This window comes from Scyliorhinus torazame, chromosome 17, assembly GCF_047496885.1.
Source record: "Scyliorhinus torazame isolate Kashiwa2021f chromosome 17, sScyTor2.1, whole genome shotgun sequence".
Taxonomy (NCBI): Eukaryota; Metazoa; Chordata; class Chondrichthyes; order Carcharhiniformes; family Scyliorhinidae; genus Scyliorhinus; species Scyliorhinus torazame.
In genome coordinates, this window is record NC_092723.1 from 90,680,365 (window position 1) to 90,697,994 (window position 17,630).

Here is a 17,630-nt window from a genome sequence, read left to right on the forward strand (position 1 = left end):
AGGAAAGGCTGATGGACTTGAGGTTGTTTTCGTTGGAGAGAAGAAGGTTAAGAGGAGACTTAATAGAGGCATACAAAATGATCAGGGGGTTGGATAGGGTGGACAGTGAGAGCCTTCTCCCGCGGATGGAAATGGCTGGCACGAGGGTACATAACTTTAAACTGAGGGGTAATAGATATAGGACAGAGGTCAGAGGTAGGTTCTTTACGCAAAGAGTAGTGAGGCCGTGGAATGCCCTACCTGCTACAGTAGTGAACTCGCCAACATTGAGGGCATTTAAAAGTTTATTGGATAAACATATGGATGATAATGGCATAGTGTAGGTTAGATGGCTTTTGTTTTGGTGCAACATCGTGGGCCGAAGGGCCTGTACTGCGCTGTATCGTTCTATGTTCTATGTTCTACAGGCTTTTGTAGCAAGCTGTAATCACTTTTGCTTTTGCACCAGACAAATTGCAGTAACGGCCTTGGGAATGGTTGCTAACTTTAAAGATAACTATAATTGAGCTGAAAGAACAGACAGAATGCTAGGGGGCTGTTCTCAGAAATGAAACAGTGTCAAAAGGTATATAAACTGCTGTTAGATGTATTGACTCCGGCTTGCTGTTGTACCTCTCCGAGATACAGTGGTGTAGCTCCGGCCGAGAATAAACATACGATTAAGAAACTTGGTGTTCGACTGATTATTTCATCCGGACTGAAGGGAAACAAATTCACATTTGGTGGCAGCGGTGGGATTTGTTATAACTTGGTTGGTACCACATCTCAAAGGTGTTCATTGGATAGCTATAGGAATCTGTAATTTATGGGATCTTAACCTGTCGAACTACGCCAAGTTTGGGGGAAGCTTAGTTGATGAATCAAGTCCTGGCACAATACGACAAGTTGTAAGATTTGTACTATTTCTGGACTATGCCAAGTTGTTCGATTCCTTGTATTATTCGACTGTGTAAAGTTGAAGGAATTTATATTATCTCTGCTATTTGGTTATCAGTATCACTTTGCGAATAATGGAACTCAGCAGAAATTTGCAGTTAAAACTTCTCAGGTGCCAAAAAGAATTGTTTTATTTGTAGTCACTTGATTACAATTTGAAAGTCATTTAAAAGGCAATTCGTAGACAATTCGAAGCTTTCAGAGAATTACAGGCATTATCTTTCTTTGCTTAGGCAGACAGCTCGAAAGTAACTTTTAAACGGTCAAAGTCTGGCAATGAAACATGAAGAGAGAGAGAAAGCTAATCTTCAGCTAAACTCAAACTCAAAGTCAAAAGTAGACTAACATCACTGACACAGACTGGTAGACTGACAGGCTGTCAGAACCCCCAAAAGACATCTCTAAAATGGAGACTATTAAGGACAAAACTGACTAAACTAACAGAAAGACAACACAAAGACAACACAGCACAACACAGCACAACACACTGACAGAATCAAAGACAACACCCGAGACAACACACCAACACTAAAATGGCGGGCGGAAACTTTTCAGTCATACACTTTCATATCTGTCTTAAGTCATCTAATCACACCCCAATATAATCCTAATTGGTTTGGGTTAGACTCAACCACATTTGATTTGATGGCAAGCCGTCCATCTTCAATGTGCAACATTAGCTTTTCTGACCCAGCTGTTATCTGCATTGTGAACAATGGTGCCTTCATGTTGCTGTGTATTCAGTCCCTGTCCTTGACAATTAGCACAAGCAGTGTCAAATTATCTTGCAACTGTGCTGTTTTAATGTCACACTGTCTTTGAAAATATGCATTTGCCAGAACAACGGACTTCAGTAAAAGTGAATTATGCTGTATAAAATGGGTATTTAAAACTGGGGCCTAATATTTATGCTAAAACAGCTATCTTTTACCTATACTAGTTATATTCGAAATACCTGGCTTCTACAGTCGGCCCTTTGATAAATCGAAAAATTAAGTGAGATATATCAGAAAAGGTTAAATACATCATTAATGCGATAGGATAGGTAAAAGCACAAAGAATCATTGCAGTTCTAAACAATAAAATGGACACTTAAAATACAACAGGCATTTCAAAATAATTATTATAATTAATAAATTAATCAAATTTGATCACATTGGTATGTTATGTAAATGATGAATACAGCTACACAGGAGAATAGGATTATTCTTATTGTGGACATTTCAGTGTGTCCAAACCACCCACAAATTTTATCCCAGAGAGAGATAAATTAGGGTGGATCCAGTTTTTTGATTTCTTTTTGGATATGTAATGCCAAATCTTTAACTTCTTTCGAGTTATCGGGAATGAAAGTGCAACACTCTGCACCAATCAGGGCTCAGGTGCCACCTTTTTCAGCTAGCATATAGTCAAGTGCCATTCGATTTTGTAATACTACGGTTAATCATTTTACAGATCTTAACATTGATATACTGATTGAAAATTGATATCATGATTACATAATTCAGCAATAAACAATTTATAATAACTTAATGCATACAAATAAAATGATTATACAATAAAAGTTGAACATATGATCTAGTAATAAACAGTAAAATGATTATCAAAATTGATGTCAAGTCTTTGACATCTTCTGGATTATACACAAAAGCTTGTTGAAAGTGTTAATTTTCTTGCAGAGACAAAAAGAGGCGTATAGCTTGGAATGCCATTCGCATCTTTAAACTTTTTTTTGTCACTCAAATGGACTGGGAGTAAAAGTTGGATTGCTGCCAAATTCCCGTTATCAAATTTCTTTGAACGATATGTTCTTTTGGCTTTTAATCAAAGATTGTTGGGTTTTTTTTTAAACCAGCTTCCACATTGTTTGAAGTTTTAATTTCCAGGCTAATTTTAAACATTTATTTTAAAATATCAAATACAATAACTTATTAAATATATAACTGAACCAATCTTGTGCTGTATCTTGATTTTCTGTCGATGAATTTGTCGATTCTGTTAAAGGAAACACAGCTAACAAGATATGTTAATTTCTTTAAATTTATAAAGCAACGTTCAGAATAATGACAGTTTTCTTAAGTTGTCAGTTCTTGGCAACTTTTTAGCGATACATTGAGGTTTCTTTAGCTGCTTTGATGGCAGCCATTCTGTTCTGAGTAAGTTCTCTTTTTCGTTTGGAAATTTTCTGTCCCAAGTAAACATCTTTCTGGGCAATTTGTGCTTTGTGAAAGATAGCTTTGTGACTGTTAGTACTGAGGTGGTTCAAGACCACCCGTAAGTCTTTGTCATGATCATCTTTATTGATGGAGGTTATCAGAACATCATCTTCATATTGGATAATGGTGGAAGTCCGAACAGGCAGTTGCCTGAGATGATTCTGTAAAGCCATGTGGTAAACAGTTGGGCTATTATGATACTGTTGTTGATTAACTGTAAAAGCAAACCATGGTTGTAGTTGCTTAGCCAGTGTTGCTGACCAGAAGCCAAACTGGGTGTGTCTTGTTGGTACGTGTTACATGGTTGACCATGAGGTGGAAATGTATTGTAGTGAACATTGTCTACTTCATTATCATCTCTCGAATCCATCCGTTGTTTTTGATAGCATTTTGCCATCCAGTGTCCTACTCTACCACAGAAAAGACATTGTGGTATTTACTTACATGATTTTAATGGAGCAAGGGTACATGTTTGCCCTGGTGCTGGTGGTGAAATTGTAGTTACTGCTGATATTCCTGCAGGTGCTGCAACAGCCACCGCTGGAGCAGCAGGTGACATGGGCTGGATTTGAACACTGTCTTCATCTGATTCATCTGACAAAGTAACTGATTTATTCGTGACATTTGTTCTTGGCTGTGCAATTGCCGATTGTGCCACTAGGTGGGGTGCTTGGGCTGCTTTCTGAGTTTGTGCTGTTTGTTCAAATTTCAGCACAGAAATTTTGAAGTGTTCAGTTACGTTGTTTATATCTCTTTCTAAAACACATCTTTCTTTCATTAACTTGCAATTTTCAAGTTCAATTCGCTCAGTTTTTAATTGCAATTGTCGGTATTTTGACTCCACTTCAAAGACTTGATTTTGGAATTCTGTTATTTGAAAAGATAACTGCTGGAGTTCAGAGGTTTTGTTTTGCAAATCCGTTTTAATTTCGTCATAATACTCAAGTTTGGATTTTGCATCTTGCAATTCTTCAACAACTGCAATTAATTGGTTATTAGTGGACCTATACTCATCATCACTTTGCTCAGTATTGAATTGCAACTGTTGGTATTTTGACTCCACTTTAAAAACTTGATTTTGAAATTCTCCGATTTGAACAGATAACTGCTGGAGTTCAGAGGTTTTATTTTGCAAATCTGTCTTAATTTCATCATAATGCTCAAGTTTGGATTTTGCAACTTTCAAATCTGTTTTAATTTCATCATAATGCTCAAGTTTGGATTTTGCATCTTGCAATTCTGTTTTAATTTCATCATAATGCTCAAGTTTGGATTTTGCATCTCGCAAATCTTCAACAACTGCAATTAGTTGGTCTTTAGTGGACCTATACTCATGATCAAATTTAATTTTTGCAATTGTCTCTTGATGTTTTTGGAGCTGTGCCATTACTGCAAAAGACCATTTCATACGTCTTCCACCGTTTAACCGTGTGGTCTTACCCCATGCCTTCTTGATATTATCAAGGGACCACTGTCCTTTGGGGATATCATATTTTGATTCAATTTTTGTAGCAACTTCAGACAGTCCAAATTGTCTACGAATGAAAGATCTAAAATCCCCCAACATATCTTCAACAGAAACATCTGGTATTCCAGCACCCCCCCCCCTTGGATGTAGTGGGGAGTAATTTTCTGCCTGCTAAAGGCTCTGAATCTACACTTTGATTTGGATCAGCCATAACTTTTCTTGATCACTGACTGCCGTTTTATTTTAGTTACTGCAGTGACTAATCTTCCAGTCACGTCTATGATAGTCTGAACGACTGGCACTTGATTTATTTAACACAGTCTATAAAAAATGTTCTTTTCAAGGGTCGAAGTACTGATTGATGCGGCTTTAAGACTTTTAATGGGTGAAAAAGATATTTCTTACTCTAGTCTAGCCGTGGGTTCCGGTTGTCTTCTGGGCCTCCTCCGACTATCTCCGAAGCTTCCCGAAGGTTCCGGACCTCCTCCGATTATCTTCAAAGCTTTCCGTCGTCACCTGGGCCTCCGAAGGTCGTTCAGTACTCCCGCCCAGCTGCTGACTACGCCAATTATAGGAATCTATAATTTATGGGATCTTAACCTGTCGAACTACGCCAAGTTTGGGGGAAGCTTAGTTGATGAATCAAGTCCTGACGCAATACGACAAGTTGTAAGATTTGTACTATTTCTGGACTATGCCAAGTTGTTCGATTCCTTGTATTATTCGACTGTGTAAAGTTGAAGGAATTTATATTATCTCTGCTATTCGGTTACCAGTAGCACTTTGCGAATACTGGAACTCAGCAGAAATTTGCAGTTAAAACTTCTCAGGTGCCAAAAAGAATTGTTTTATTTGTAGTCGCTTGATTACAATTTGAAAGTCATTTAAAAGGCAATTCGTAGACAATTCGAAGCTTTCAGAGAATTACAGGCATTATCTTAAGACCATAAGACATAGGAGTGGAAGTAAGGCCATTCGGCCCATCGAGTCCACTCCACCATTCAATCATGGCTGATTTCAACTCCATTTACCCGCTCTCTCTCCATAGCCCTTAATTCCTCGAGAAATCAAGAATTTATCAACTTCTGTCTTAAAGACACTCAACGTCCCGGCCTCCACCGCCCTCTGTGGCAATGAATTCCACAGACCCACCACTCTCTGGCTGAAGAAATTTCTCCTCATCCCTTTTATTCTAAGGCTGTGCCCCCAGGTCCTAGTCTCCCCTGCTAATGGAAACAACTTCCCTACATCCACCCTATCTAAGCCATTCATCTTTCTTTGCTTAGGCAGACAGCTCGAAAGTAACTTTTAAACGGTCAAAGTCTGGCAATGAAACATGAAGAGAGAGAGAAAGCTAATCTTCAGCTAAACTCAAACTCAAAGTCAAAAGTAGACTGACATCACTGACACAGACTGGTAGACTGACAGGCTGACAGAACCCCCAAAAGACATCTCTAAAATGGAGACTATTAAGGACAAAACTGACTAAACTAACAGAAAGACAACACAAAGACAACACAGCACAACACAGCACAACACACTGACAGAATCAAAGACAACACCCGAGACAACACACCAACACTAAAATGGCGGGCGGAAACTTTTCAGTCATACACTTTCATATCTGTCTTAAGTCATCTAATCACACCCCAATATAATCCTAATTGGTTTGGGTTAGACTCAACCACATTTGATTTGATGGCAAGCCGTCCATCTTCAATGTGCAACATTAGCTTTTCTGACCCAGCTGTTATCTGCATTGTGAACAATGGTGCCTTCATGTTGCTGTGTATTCAGTCCCTGTCCTAGACAATTAGCACAAGCAGTGTCAAATTATCTTGCAGCTGTGCTGTTTTAATGTCACATTGTCTTTGAAAATATGCATTTGCCAGAACAACGGACTTCAGTAAAAGTGAATTATGCTGTATGAATGGGTATTTAAAACTGTGGCCTAATATTTATGCTAAAACAGCTATCTTTTACCTATACTAGTTGTATTCGAAATACCTGGCTTCCACAATAGCCCCCCTCTTTCCAAGGTCTTGGGGATATGGGGAGAAACGATAAACTAGAAGCTGCCCCACCGTTTGGGTGTCTTACCATAGATGCAATTCTTATAGTCCTGGGGGATTGACGAGTACCATTCTGGTAAATATACCATTCTACTGTTTCTGACAGGTTAAGCGGAACAGGTCTGAGGGGGATCCCGCCCTTAGCGTGGGTCGGGATATGTGTACATACCCAGCAACCAGAAACATTCATATCCTTTGCGTACACATATGATAACACATATACAGATACGTGTTTACATGTAATTCCCTTTTTTTCGCAGCCTTACCCTCCCTTGGTCAACGCATCCCAAGGGTAAATGTTTCTGTAGCTATAATCCCATTTACAGTTGACCCGATGACAGGATAGGTTGCCCTTAGTCACTCCACTGATGAGGATGGTTCGGTTGCATCGTTGTACGTAGGCCGAACATCCGTCCGCAGGGGTCGCGTTCCAAGGTCCTTCTCCTGAGCCTTGACTGGTGCATTGTAAGGTGTCTCCTCGACAGAGGTGATGAGTCCGTCTTCCCTTGGGGCCACAGGTTCTTCGCTTGGCCTCTCCTCCCGTTTCCAAAAGTCCCAGCAGGGTTACGATAATAAATGTGGCCTTCATCCTTTAAGTGATGCCGGAGTTATTCCCTAGGGCTCGAAACAGAGGGTTATTCTCTATTGCATTTTCACAACCTTACAATGGTGGATGTGGATCCAGGCATTTCTGCCTTCCACTTTTACAGCAGTGGGAGTAGTGAGTAGGACCTGGTGTGGTCCTTCCCATCGGGGTTCTAATCCTTTCCTAACCCAATTACGAATCAGAACATATTCCCCCGGATTAATAGTGACAGAACTGGACAAGGGAGGTATCTCCTCATAAGCAGCTCGTACCCGTGAATGGAGGTCTTTTAGTACTTTAGTCAAGGCTATCACATAGTTGGCCATTTCAGTGGTCATATGGTGAAACTGTACTTCCTTATGTTTCCCTTGATCCAAGGAGTACGTAAGGGTCTTCCGTATAAAATTTCGGCGGGACTCTGTTGTGTCTTTCCAGCTGGCGTTGCACGTATTTGGAAGAGGGCAATAGGCAATAATTTGAGCCAAGTGGCTCCAGTCTCTGCCTGTAGTTTTGCCAGTTTCGTTTTTAATGTCCGATTAGCCTTTTCTACCATTCCTGCTGCTTGGGGTCGGAATGCGCAATGTAATTGTTGTTTTATTCCCAGCTGAGTACAAAATTCCTCATTGATCTGTCCCACAAAATGAGGTTCATTATCAGAGCTTAACCGATATGGAATCCCAAATCTAGGAACAATTTCTCGCATTAAAACTTTTACTACCGTGGAAGCTTTGTTATCTACAGTGGGGTAAGCTTCTATCCATTTACTAAACACATCAACAATAACCAATACATGTTTATAACATTGGCATCTTTCCAACTCAATGTAATCCATCTGGAGTGTCTCAAAGGGACCGTCCGGTAGCGGGGTTTTACCCATTTCACAGGGTATTGCTTTTCCAGGATTATACTGCTGACATACTAGGCAACGACTGCTAATGTTTTGCACTATGTCCTGCAGTCTTGGATGCCACCAAGTCTTGAGCAATACATCACCCGTAGCTCGCGCACCACAATGAGTTGCAAAGTGAACACATTCGGTGACCCAGGCTGCTAATACATCGAGCATACAAGTTTGCCCTGCCGGGGTGACCCACAATTTGTTTACAGGATCATAACAACATCTCAATTCTTCCCATAGACTTTTTACACAGGCAGGAGCGTCCTCCTGTAACTGAATGACGTCAGTGATGGTCGACATTGGCTTTTCAGAGGGAGACTGACCCTTAGAGCTTTTAGTCTGGCTCATCATTTTTGGTACCACCATGTCTTTTAAGCGAGAAGCCTCTTTGGCTTGGTGGTCCGCCTGCCGATTACCCGTGTCCACCGGGGTTTTGCCTGTCGTATGGGCAGCGCACAATATTACGGCTATTTGTTTAGGGAGCATTAAAGCCTGTAGTAATTGTGTAACTAACTGTTTGTGGGATATCTGAGTGCCTGCAGATGTAAGAAATTCCCTGTTCTTCCATAATTGACCGAAGTCGTGTGTGAATCCAAATGCGTATCTGGAGTCTGTGTAAATGTTTATTTTCTTATTCTCTCCTAACACGCACGCTCGGATAAGTGCAAATAGCTCGGCTTGTTGGGCGGAGAACAGCGTTTCAAATGCTGCTGCTTCCAGGGTTTCGCCCTGCTGATTAACTACAGCGTACCCTGATAATCTAACCCCCCTTTCGCCGACGGAAGCACTCAGTCGGTGAAAACAGTTAAGTCTACATCAGGCAGGGGAGTATCAGTGAGATCATCTCGCACGGAGGCTTCCTCTCTGAGGAGCATCAGGCAATTGTGGCCCGGCTGCGAGCATTCCGAGGGTGGTTCGGAGAGAAAACCTGCTGGATTGATAGTGGTGCAGTGGCGAAATTGGAGCTTGGGATTATTCAGGAGATAAATCTCGTATTTGTTCTGCCGAGCCATGGTTAAATGTTGGGTTTGGAGCTGTCCGAGCAGTCCCGTGACAGAGTGGGAACTGTAAACCACAATGTCCTGCTGGAGGGTAAGGTTACCCGCCGACTGGAGGCTGTTGTAAATAGAAGCAAGGATCTGAGTGCAAGCGGGATAGTCAAGAACTGTCAATTTAAGAGAAGTGTCATTATTCTGAATGTTGCTTTATTAATTTTAAGAAATTAACATATCTTGTTAGTTGTGCTTTCTTTAATAGAATCGACGAATTCATCTACAGAAAACCTATATGTTTAATCAGTTATTGTGTTTGATATTTTAAAATAAATGTTTAGAATTAGCCTGGAAATTAAAACTTCAAACAATGTGGAAGCTGATTTTTAAAAAAACCAAAACAACTCTGATCAAAAGCAAATCTATATTCCAAAAGAACAGATCGTTCAAAGACATTTGATAACGGGAATTTGGCAGCAATCCAACTTTTACTCCCAGTCCATTTGAGTGACAAATATTTTTTTTAAAAGTTTAGAGATGCGAATGGCATCATTCCAAGGTATACGCCTCTTTTTGTCTCTGCAAGAAAATCAACCCTTTCAACAAGCTTTTGTGTATAATTCAGAAGATGTCAAAAACTTGACAAAATCGAATGGCACTTGACTATGTGTGAGCTGAAAAAGGTGGCACCTGCGCCCTGATTGGTGCAAAATGTTGCACTTTCATCCCCAATAACTCTAAAGAAGTTAAAGATTTGGCATTACATATCCAAAAAGAAATCAAAAAACTTGATCCACCCCAATTTATCTCTCTGGGACACACTGGAATGTCCACAATAAGAATAATCTTATTCTCCTGTGTAGCCGTATTCATCATTTACATAACATACCAATGTAATAAGTGCATAAAAAAACTATTCGCTAAACGCAGGGGACCAACTATTCGAATGAAACTGACTGGAAAATTATTGCAATAAACATCGAGGATCCTGAGGCAAATAGTTTTAAAAATATCGATGATGTGAGACGGTTGAAACCAGGATACCTGGAGGCCTCAGTTGATTGGTTCAAACGATACAAGGTGCCTGATGGAAAACCGGAAAACCAGTTTGCATTCAACAGTGAATTCAAGGACAAAGACTTTGCTATTCAGGTGATCAAAAGCACGCATGATTTTTGGACAGATCTGATCATGAAGAAATCCTCAGTGGGAGGAATTAACTGCACAAACACTGTCAGATAGTCCATTCCAGTGTTCTGAAACTGAAGCTAAAGCTTTTGTGGATAAAGGGCTTGAATGTAAGGTGGAGGCGGTGGTAGTGGTGGGGGAACGGTCGGTCGTCCCCTATATTGCCAGTTTTCAGAGTCATCCTCATCGTCTCCCTCGGTCAAGGCAAGGCCGGCCATTTGTCCGCACGGTCCCGATTTAGAAATGGTTTTTTTTACAAACCTAGGCCTTTTTCTATGGTGCTTAGAATGTTCCGGATACTGTTCGCAAAGAATCTGAAGCGCGCTTCCACTATCAGAGGTGCTATCCAGAGTATTACCCATTGTCTCCTATCCTCGGATGATCCTTGTGGTTACCTACTAAATTTTGATGGCGATCCTAAATTGCTTATTCAATCAAGAATTTAAACGGGGTTATTCTGCCCCGTTACCCAATCAGGAGGCTTAGGCAATTGTTCGAGTGTTCCGACAGGGTACGCAACGGTGAAACCCTGTTTATTGTGGAGTTTAAGGCGTCATCCGCACCTGATAGGAAGTACTATAATTTGGACGGAGTTATCCATTCTCCGCTGTAGCCAAGAGTCAACCCGGAGTGTCGAACAAGTCAAGACACTGGTTGAGCCAATCACTTGTCACTTGGGCAACCTTTTATCGCGAAGGTATCAAGCAACCAGATGGATCATCAACAGCCAAGCACCTTTCTTCGGCCGAGTGCCTCTAACCCTCGCGCACGGGCCTTTAACCCTAATTTGAAGAGGTCTCTAACCTCTTACGGGCCTCTAACCCTGATTCGAAGAGGACTCTAACCTCTTACGGGTCTCTAACCCTGATTCAAAGAGGACTCTAACCTCTTACGGGCCTCTAACCCTGTCTCGGGCCTCTAACCCGGACTGTAACGGGTTCGCCGGATTGACCTGATCTCGTAAGAGTCTCTTCAGAAACAGACGGTAGGACTAGGTCGCGCTCGGTACAGCGGAGGGGGAAACCAAAGTGGTAGGGAAATTACTGGAGAGAATTCTTCGAGACAGGATCTACTCCCATTTGGAAGCAAATGGACGTATTAGTGAGAGGCAGCACGGTTTTGTGAAGGAGAGGTCGTGTCTCACTAACTTGATAGAGTTTTTCGAGGAGGTCACAAAGATGATTGATGCAGGTAGGGCAGTGGATGTTGTCTATATGGACTTCAGTAAGGCCTTTGACAAGGTCCCTCATGGTAGACTAGTACAAAAGGTGAAGTCACACGGGATCAGGGGTGAGCTGGCAAGGTGGATACAGAACTGGCTAGGTCATAGAAAGCAGAGAGTAGCAATGGAAGGATGCTTTTCTAATTGGAGGGCTGTGACTAGTGGTGTTCCACAGGGATCAGTGCTGGGACCTTTGCTCTTTGTAGTATATATAAATGATTTGGAGGAAACTGTAACTGGTCTGATTAGTAAGTTTGCAGACGACACAAAGGTTGTTGGAATTGCGGATAGCGATGAGGACTGTCAGAGGATACAGCAGGATTTAGATGATAGAACAAAGAACATAGAACGATACAGTGCAGTACAGGCCCTTCGGCACACGATGTTGCACCGACATGTGAAGTCAAAAAACAAAAGCCATCTAACCTACACTATGCCATTATCATCCATATGCTTATCCAATAAACTTTTAAATGCCCTCAATGTTGGCAAGTTCACTACTGTTGCAGGTAGGGCATTCCACGGCCTCACCACTCTTTGCGTAAAGAACCTACCTCTGACCTCTGTCCTATATCTATTACCCCTCAGTTTAAGGCTATGTCCCCGCGTGCTAGCCATTTCCATCCGCAGGAGAAGGCTCTCACTTTCCACCCTATCTAACCCCCTGATCATTTTGTATGCCTCTATTAAGTCTCCTCTTAACCTTCTTCTCTCTAACGAAAACAACCTCAAGTCCATCAGCCTTTCCTCATAGGATTTTCCCTCCATACCGGGCAATATCCTGGTAAATCTCCTCTGCACCCGCTCCAAAGCTTCCACGTCCTTCCTATAATGAGGTGACCAGAACTGTACGCAATACTCCAAATGCGGCCGTACCAGAGTTTTGTACAGCTGCAACATGACCTCATGACTCCGGAACTCAATCCCTCTACCAATAAAGGCCAATCCTCCATAGGCCTTCTTCACAACCCTATGAACCTGGGTGGCAACTTTCAGGGATCTATGTACATGGACACCGAGATCCCTCTGCTCATCTACACTTCCAGGAATTTTACCATTAGCCAAATATTCCGCATTCCTGTTATTCCTTCCAAAGTGAATCACCTCACACTTCTCTACATTGAACTCCATTTGCCACCTCTCAGCCCAGCTCTGCAGCTTATCTATGTCCCTCTGTAACCTGCAACATCCTTCCGCACTGTCGACAACACCACCGACTTTAGTGTTGTCTGCAAATTTACTCACCCACCCTTCTGCGCCCTCCTCTAGGTCATTTATAAAAATGACAAACAGCAACGGCCCCAGAACATATCCTTGTGGTACGCCACTTGTAACTGAACTCCATTCTGAACATTTCCCATCAACCACCGCCCTCTGTCTTCTTTCAGCGAGCCAATTTCTGATCTACATCTCTAAATCACCCTCAATCCCCAGCCTCCGTATTTTCTGCAATAGCCTACTGTGGGGAACCTTATCAAACGCTTTACTGAAATCCATATACACCACATCAACTGCTCTACCCTCGTCTACCTGTTCAGTCACCTTCTCAAAGAACTCGATAAGGTTTGTGAGGCATGACCTACCCTTCACAAAGCCATGCTGACTATCCCTAATCATATTATTCCTATCTAGATGATTATAAATCTTGTCTCTTATAATCCCCTCCAAGACTTTACCCACAACAGACGTGAGGCTCACCGGTCTATAGTTGCCGGGGTTGTCTCTACTCCCCTTCTTGAACAAAGGGACCACATTTGCTATCCTCCAGTCCTCTGGCACTATTCCTGTATCCAATGATGACAGAAAAATCAAAGCCAAAGGCTCAGCAATCTCTTCCCTGGCTTCCCAGAGAATCCTAGGATAAATCCCATCGGGCCCCGGGGACTTATCTATTTTCAGCCTGTCCAGAATTGCCAACACCTCTTCCCTACGTACCTCAATGTCATCTATTCTAATAGCCTGGGTCTCAGCATTCTCCTCCACAACATTATCTTTTTCCTGAGTGAATACAGACGAAAAATATTCATTTAGTATCTCGCCTATCTCTTCAGACTCCACACACAACTTCCCATCCCTGTCCTTGACTGGCCCTACTCTTACCCGAGTCATTCTTTTATTCCTGACATACCTATAGAAAGCTTTTGGGTTTTCCTTGATCCTACCTGCCAAATACTTCTCATGTCCCCTCCTTGCTCGTCTTAGCTCTCTCTTTAGATCTTTCAACTATCCATCGCCCCAACTGAAACTTCACACCTCATCTTCACATAGGCCTCCTTCTTCCTCTTAACAAGAGATTCCACTTCTTTGGTAAACCACGGTTCCCTCGCTCGACGCCTTCCTCCCTGCCTGACTGGTACGTACTTATCAAGAACACGCAGTCGCTGTTCCTTGAACAAGCTCCACATATCCAGTGTGCCCAACACTTGCAGCCTACTTCTCCAACCTACCCCTCCCAAGTCATGTCGAATGGCATCATAATTGCCCTTCCCCCAGCTATAACTCTTGCCCTGCGGGGTATACTTATCCCTTTCCATCACTAACGTAAACGTCACCGAATTGTGGTCACTGTCCCCAAAGTGCTCACCTACCTCCAAATCTAACACCTGGCCTGGTTCATTACCCAAAACCAAATCCAATGTGGCCTCGCCTCTTGTTGGCCTGCCAACATATTGTGTCAGGAAACCCTCCTGCACACATTGTACAAAAAACGACCCATCTCATGTACTCGAACTATATCTTTTCCAGTCAATATTTGGAAAGTTAAAGTCTCCCATAATAACTACCCTGTTACTTTCGCTCTTATCCAGAATCATCTTCGCCATCCTTTCCTCTACATCCCTAGAACTATTTGGAGGCCAATAGAAAACTCCCAACAGGGTGACCTCTCCTTTCCTGTTTCTAACCTCAGCCCATACTACCTCGGAGGAAGAGTCCCCATCTAGCATCCTCTCCGCCACCGTAATACTGTTCTTGACTAGCAGCGCCACACCTCCCCCTCTTTTGCCTCCTTCTCTGAGCTTACTAAAACACCTAAACCCCGGAACCTGCAACAACCATTCCTATCCCTGCTCTATCCATGTCTCCGAAATGGCCACAACATCGAAATCCCAGGTACCAACCCATGCTGCCGGTTCCCCTACCTTATTTCGTATACTCCTGTCATTGAAGTAGACACACTTCAAACCACCTACCTGAACAAAGTCAAATCTGTGCTCCTGACCTTTATACTCTCAATCTCCCGTACCCTAAAACTACAATCCAGATTCCCATGTCCCTGCTGCATTCGTTTAAACCCCCCCCCAAAGAGCACTAACAAATCTCCCCCCCAGGATATTTGTGCCCCTCAGGTTCAGATGTAGACCATCCTGTCTGTAGAGGTCCCACCTTCCCCAGAAAGAGCCCCAGTTATCCAGAAATCTGAATCCCTCCCACCTGCACCATCCCTGTAGCCACGTGTTTAATTGCTCTCTCTCCCTATTCCTCATCTCATTATCACGTGGCACGGGCAACAACCCAGAGATAACAGCTCTGTTTGTTCTCGTTCTGAGCTTCCATCCTAGCCCCCTGAAAGCCTGCCTGACATCCTTGTCCCCTTTCTTACCTATGTCGTTAGTGCCAATGTGGACCACGACTTGGGGCTGCTCCCCCTCCCCTATCTCCTATCTGTGCCCCTGACTATAGAGTCCCCAATTACTAATGCTCTGCTCCTCTCCCCCCTTCCCTTCTGAGCAACAGGGACAGACTCCGTGCCAGAGGCCCGTACCCCATGACTTACCCCTGGTAAGTCCCCCCCCCCCCCACAAGTATCCAAAGCGATATACTTGTTTCTCAGGGGAACGACCGCAGGGGATCCCTGCACTGACTGCTTTTTCCCAGTCCCTCTTACAGTTACCCACCTATCTCCAATCTTTGGTGTAACTAATTCGCTGAAGCTGCTATCTATGACCCCTTCTGCCTCCCGAATGATCCGAAGTTCTTCCAACTCCAGCTCCAGTTCCCTAACTCGGTCTTGGAGGAGCTGGAGATGGCAGCACTTCCTGCAGGTAAAATCAGCAGGGACACTAACTGCATCCCTCACCTCAAACATCCTGCAGGAGGAACATTGCACTCCCTTCCCTGCCATTCCTCTAACTTTCTACCAAGATCTGGCTAACAACTAAATTAAATTTTTATAAAAAATAATAATAATATAATAAAATATGGTACTTACCTCAGACCAATGGGTTTTATTATTAGGTTAGAGGAGGAGGGCAGGTGGGAGACACTACACGTGTAGTGTCTCGGGTTTCCTCTCCACCAGAATTTATTGGTGAGGGTCTTCCCAGACGTCCGCGGGTCGACTTCCTGTTCCCGCCTAAAAAACTAATTTAAAAAAAAGAAAAATTCTCAGCTCCTGCTGAAATTGACTAACCAGCCAGCTCCACTCCCGCCAAAATCGACTGGCCTGCCCCTGCAAAGACAAGTGCTTTTAAAGGACAGACTTACCTCCCAGCAACCACTTCCGCAATGCTCCCGCTGAAACTGACTCAGCAGCTGTTCTCACGCCGAAATCGACTGGCCTGCCCCTGCAAAGACAAGTGCTTTTAAAGGTTGACTTACCTCCCAGCAACCACTTCCGCAATGCTCCCGCTGAAACTGACTCACCAGCTGTTCTCCCGCCGAAATCGACTGGCCTGCCCCTGCAAAGACAAGTGCTTTTAAAGGTTGACTTACCTCCCAGCAACCACTTCAGCAATGCTCCCGCTGAAACTGACTCACCAGCTGTTCTCACGCCGAAATCGACTGGCCTGCCCCTGCAAAGACAAGTGCTTTTAAAGGACAGACTTACCTCCCAGCAACCACTTCCGCAATGCTCCCACTGAAACTGACTCAGCAGCTGTTCTCACGCCGAAATCGACTGGCCTGCCCCTGCAAAGACAAGTGCTTTTAAAGGTTGACTTACCTCCCAGCAACCACTTCAGCAATGCTCCCGCTGAAACTGACTCACCAGCTGTTCTCACGCCGAAATCGACCAGAAATTTACCAGAATGTTGCCAGGTATGGAGGGCATTAGCTGTGAGGAGCGGTTGAATAAACTCGGTTTGTTCCCACTGGAACGAAGGAGGTTGATGGGCGACCTGATAGAGGTCTACAAAATTATGAGGGGCATAGACAGAGTGGAGAGTCAGAGGCTTTTCCCCAGGGTAGAGGGGTCAATTACTAGGGGGCATAGGTTTAAGGTGAGAGGGGCAAAGTTTAGAGTAGATGTACGAGGCATGTTTTTTACACAGATGGTAGTGGGTGCCTGGAACTCGCTACCGGAGGAGGTGGTGGAAGCAGGGACGATAGTGACATTTAAGGGGCATCTTGACAAATACATGAATAGGATGGCAATAGAGGGATACGGACCCAAGAAGTGTAGAAGATTGTAGTTTAGTCGGGCAGCATGGTCGGCACGGGCTTGGAGGGCCGAAGGGCCTGTTCCTGTGCTGTGCATTTCTTTGTTCTTGTTCTTTGTTCACATTCTGAGATCTGTGTAAACTACATTCATTCTCTCTCCTCCACCCTCTCCTTCCCTCAACCTCTTCTCTCACTCTCTCTCTCTCTCTTTGTCTGAAGGGCCTGTTCCTGTGATGTACATTTCTTTGTTCTTTGTAATAAGGGTACTCACATTTGGGGGCCCGATCCCTCCTTCGCCTCCGGACACGATCTGTCAGTTACACTGACTGCTCCTGGCGAGGCTCGTTGAGAACCATCCTCTGCTACCAAATGTGAATTAAGACCCGAAAGACGTGCTGTTAGGTAATTTGGACATTCTGATTTCTCCCTCTGTGTACCCCAACAAGCGCCAGAGTGTGGCGACTAGGGGATTTTCACAGTAACTTCATTGCAGTGTTAATGTAAGCCTACTTGTGACAATAAAGATTGTTATTTTAAAAAAAGAAACACACCGAGCAAGACAATTCTCCTGACACATATCTCTGCCCTAACACAATCACTGTCCTATTCTATTTTTAAAATAAATTTAGAGTACCCAATTAATTTTTTACAATTAAGTGGCAATTTAGGATGG

At 43.3% G+C, this 17,630-nt stretch overlaps 1 protein-coding gene and 1 pseudogene across 12 annotated transcripts in view; both read left to right on the plus strand.

Moving 5' to 3' along the window:
• Positions 1-17,630, plus strand: part of LOC140393996 (voltage-dependent L-type calcium channel subunit alpha-1S-like) — an 804,045-nt gene that overhangs the window by 414,470 nt on the left and 371,945 nt on the right. The window lies entirely within an intron of this gene.
• LOC140394538 (inorganic pyrophosphatase pseudogene) lies at positions 7,852-10,597 on the plus strand (annotated as a pseudogene).